This window comes from Babylonia areolata, chromosome 7 (genome assembly GCF_041734735.1).
Source record: "Babylonia areolata isolate BAREFJ2019XMU chromosome 7, ASM4173473v1, whole genome shotgun sequence".
Lineage (NCBI taxonomy): Eukaryota > Metazoa > Mollusca > Gastropoda > Neogastropoda > Buccinidae > Babylonia > Babylonia areolata.
The window spans coordinates 46,111,892-46,116,891 of record NC_134882.1 but is presented as its reverse complement, the minus strand read 5'-3'; the positions used below and the strand labels follow the sequence as shown (position 1 = coordinate 46,116,891).

Genomic DNA, 5,000 nt, shown 5'->3' with positions numbered 1-5,000 from the left:
CACACACACACATGCCGATTGATGGGTGGTGGCAAGCTACAATACAAAGTTTCCCCGATCAGTTTACAGCTGTTTCTTTGGGGGGGGGGGGGGGGGGGGGGTTGTTGTTGGTTTTTTTTTCGAGGAAACTGCTACTCCTTCACCCTTCCAATGCCTTGATAAGCCAGACATCGGAATCAATGCAACACACTACCTTTTGTTACCTCCCCGCCTCTCCCCTCCACTTCTCCTCCCCCCCCCCCAAACCCCCACCCCCCACCCCCCACATTACTCGCTAACCCTCACCCATCCCCTCTTCCTCCTCCACCGCCTCCTCCACCCTCGCCAGCCGTCCATTCCTCCCTCCCTCCCTCCTCCCCCCCCCCCCCCCAACTCCCTGAAAAAAACAAAACAAAAAAAACAACAAAAAAAAAAAAAAAAAAAAAAAATTCAGACGAAGTAAAGCTTGGCAAACGCGCAAACACAACACAGCTATACAGTAAAGCCTTGTCGAATCCCAAACTCCGTCAAAGGGAGGTTTTTTTTTTTTTTTTTTTTATGATTTGCTTCCCCTGCCATCTTGATGCCTTGTGAGTCTCCGTACCAGTACTACATCTCTGTCTGAGGCGGTGGAGGAGATCTCTTGTGTCTGCCTTCGTGCCCCCTCGTCTCCTCGAAACAGAAAACGATTCCGACATTGTAAAAGCTTGAACAGAAGAGCACATGACACAGTCGTTGCGAAGCCGGATCGAATCAGACTACTCTGTCAGAAGTCGGAGCGTAGTTTTATTACACACTTCCAACGCCAGCGACAAATCTCTGCCTGAAGGGAGACATTCTGAGGGGATATCCTTTGTGTGTGTGTGTGTGTGTGTGTGTGTGTGTGTGTGTGTGTGTTTGTTCCTCTGTACATTTTATTTACCTCCCTGCAAGGTGATTGGAAGTGTTCAACAGTGCTTGGTTGAGGTTGTGGGTCGTTGTTGTGTTTGTTCCACGTCTGTTCCAGACTATAAGTGGTTTTTACGGTGGGCCCGGTACTTTCTTGTCGCACCCACCTTCTGAGTGTGTAATAATTTGGGCTGACGCTGTTTGTTTTGTGTGTGTGTGTGTGTGTGTGTGTGTGTGCGTGTGTGTGTGTGTGTTTGTGTGTTTTTGTTTTTGTTTTTTCCAAAGGCAGAGTGCATTGCCACACTGCTGCAGTGCCGCACTTATGTTCGTTGGTTTGTTATGTCTATATGCGCGTTTGCTTCCTTTACAACATAATGTTATTGTCCTTTTCATGCACACTCATTTGCTGCTGTGCATTATTTAACATTTATTATACACATGAATGCAAATAATATTTCAGGTTATCGCCCCATCTATTAAAAAAAAAAGAAAAAAAAAAAAAGAATCAGAGCAAAGTTCAATGTCTTGTGAAGTATTGATTACACTCTCCATCCATACGTGATTGGAATTGTGGATCCTCAGTTCAAAATAGGAAACAGAACAAGACAGACAAACAAATAAACGAGTTATGATGTTGTCAATGCCTTTAAAGCTTGTTGATGAACGGAAAACTAAATACGTCATCAGCAAGCATCAGTTTCAGAAGCAATCTAAACTTGACCATCATGTCACTGTTGTTTGCAAAGAAAGGGTCATACCAGTTTCAGAAGCAATCTAAACTTGACCATCATGTCACTGTTGTTTGCAAAGAAAGGGTCATACCAGTTTCGTCATGTCACTGTTGTTTGCAAAGAAAGGGTCATACCAGTTTCAGAAGCAATCTAAACTTGACCATCATGTCACTGTTGTTTGCAAAGAAAGGGTCATACCATTTTCAGAAGCAATCTTAACTTGACCATCATGTCACTGTTGTTTGCAAAGAAAGGGTCATACCAGTTTCAGAAGCAATCTAAACTTGACCATCATGTTACTGTTGTTTGCAAGATTGGGTCATACCATTTTCAGAAGCAATCTAAACTTGACAATCATGTCACTGTTGTTTGCAAAGAAAGGGTCATACCAGTTTCAGAAGCAATCTAAACTTGACCATCATGTCACTGTTGTTTGCAAGATTGGGTCATACCAGTTTCAGAAGCAATCTAAACTTGACCATCATGTCACTGTTGTTTGCAAGAAAGGGTCATACCAGTTTCAGAAGCAATCTAAACTTGACCATCATGTCACAGTTGTTTGCAAAGAAAGGGTCATACCAGTTTCAGAAGCAATCTAAACTTGACCATCATGTCACAGTTGTTTGCAAGAAAGGGTCATACCAGTTTCAGAAGCAATCTTAACTTGACCATCATGTCACAGTTGTTTGCAAGAAAGGGTCATACCAGTTTCAGAAGCAATCTTAACTTGACCATCATGTCACAGTTGTTTGCAAGAAAGGGTCATACCATTTTCAGAAGCAATCTAAACTTGACCATCATGTCACAGTTGTTTGCAAGAAAGGGTCATACCATTTTCAGAAGCAATCTAAACTTGACCATCATGTTACTGTTGTTTGCAAAGAAAGGGTCATACCAGTTTCAGAAGCAATCTAAACTTGACCATCATGTCACTGTTGTTTGCAAAGAAAGGGTCATACCAGTTTCAGAAGCAATCTAAACTTGACCATCATGTCACTGTTGTTTGCAAAGAAAGGGTCATACCAGTTTCAGAAGCAATCTAAACTTGACCATCATGTCACTGTTGTTTGCAAAGAAAGGGTCATACCAGTTTCAGAAGCAATCTAAACTTGACCATCATGTTACTGTTGTTTGCAAGAAAGGGTCATACCATTTTCAGAAGCAATCTAAACTTGACCATCATGTCACTGTTGTTTGCAAGAAAGGGTCATACCAGTTTCAGAAGCAAGTTAGTCTGAACCATCATCTTACAGTTGTTTTCAGGGGGAAAAAAAGTCATACCACTTGGAGAAGAAAGTTGTTAATGTTATTGCAAAAATAGTCATCGCTTCTCTGTAACAACACTATATGTACAACACAACCATCGCAACGCCATTTTAAAGCTGACCCCTTCCCAGTCCTCCGAAAGAGAACACGACACAAGACGATGTAAAGCCTGGGCAAAAGAGCACACAACACAGTCATAGCAAGGCTGATGGAATCAGACGTTCTGTCAGAAGACGAAGAGGAATTTTATGATCTGCTTTCCCAGCGATCTTCGACACAGTGAGTCCGAAACAGTAATAAATCTTTGTCTGGGGGGAAATACTTTTTGTGTGTGTGTGTGTGTGTGTGTGTGTGTGTGTGTGTGTGTGTGTGTGTGTGTGTGTGTGTGTGTGTGTGTGTGTGTGTGTGTGTGTGTGTGTGTGTGTGTGTGTGTGCGTGCGTGCGTGCGTGCGTGCGTGCGTGCGTGCGTGTTTTTCTCTACGCATCTTATTTACCCCCTGTAATCTGATGTGGAGTACTCAACTGTGTTTAGTTGAGGTTGTGGGTCGTCGTTTGTTTGTGGCATGTTCTGAATCCGGATCGAATCAGACTACTCTGTCTGAAGTCGGATAGAAGTTTTACGATACGCTTCCTACACCAGCCATAAATTTCTGTCTGAGGGGATGATACCTCTGTGTGCGTGTGCGTGCGTGCGTGCGTGCGTGTGTGTGTGTGTGTGTGTGTGTGTGTGTGTGTTTCTATGTTCCTTATATTTACCTCCCAGCAAACTAATGGGAAGGACCCAGCAGGACTTGTTTGAGGTTGTGTGTCGTTGTTGTGTTTGTAACCTGTCCGTTCCTGCCTGTTGTTAGTGGATTATGTTGTGGATTTCGATTTCTTGTCACGGCGTGATTATTTGTGTGGGATTAGGTCTGATGCTGGCAGCTTTCTGAATGCAGATTGCATTGCCACACAGCAACGTTGCCGTGTATATGTTTATTTGGTTTGTCTCTGTACACGTCTGCTTTTCGTGATATTGTTGGCTTGTAACTTTCATTGAAAAAAACACACCTTTCTGTGTGAAATTCGGGACTGCTTTTTTTTTTCGGGAGTGATTACATCACCCAAACACATTGCCCCTTATTATTATTATTTTCATTTCCACAAATGTCACAGTTTCGTTAAAAAATAATTATATTTGTTTAACAAGGTTTTGCTAGGGACACCTCTTCGTTTAAATTTAGAGCAAACGGCCAACAATCACAGTAACATTTCACTCCTGCAGAGACACATAGGCCCAAGCCAAAGCTGGTTAGCGTTTGCAATCAACTGACACAGCTTTATACGCTTGAGAAAGTATCTGGGTTTGTTCCAAATGTACCTTTTATCTACCTGGGTGGTAGCTGAATGGGTACACCACAAGCAGCATTGACTTGAAATTGTGTACCTTGTGTATGGAGAGTTACCCCTCTGTATATTGTTTGTTAATCATTTAGTCTCCTAGTCTCATTATTCTTTAACTCTCTCCATACGAACGGCGAAAGAGAAGACGTTAACAGCATTTCACCCCAATTACCACCATCAAAATATTGCAAGCGGAAGGCTCTTATACTGAAGAGGTGAATGTTGACAAAGAATACCACAATTCTGACGACGGAAGCTAAAGGTTGGGTCATTCAGACACATACAGGACATCCGAGGGGTATGTTTAGAGGAGAAGAGAGGACTGGCCGTACTCAGTGAGTTAATGGTAACTTACACGTCAGTTTCAAAAGAGGAGGCAGTGGTGTATCTTTTCATTTGACATGTGAGTACAACAACAAAGGTGGTAGATGCTCTTTCAAATTATCATCAACGTATAGTTTAATTATGCAAGATGAAACGGTTCCTTCTAAGGAAGCAGGCTAGTTTGAGTGATAATTCTGGCAAATCATGACTTCATGGGTGAAGTTTCAAAGACGCTTTAGGAAAACAAATCTAAAGCAACGTAAGAACAATGAAAAATACATATTCATATAACACGTTGCACGGCAGGTAATGGACAATAATTATTGTTCACAGTAGAACAAAAAAACAACAAAAAACAAAACAAAACAAAACAAACAAACAAAAAAACAACAACAAACAAACAAACAAACAAACAAACAAACAAAACCC

General features: G+C 41.9%; 1 protein-coding gene across 1 annotated transcript in view; it reads right to left on the bottom strand.

The window, feature by feature from the left end:
* Positions 1–5,000, bottom strand: part of LOC143284281 (glutamate receptor 2-like) — a 99,473-nt gene that overhangs the window by 53,327 nt on the left and 41,146 nt on the right. The gene's annotated exons all lie outside the window — the stretch shown is intronic.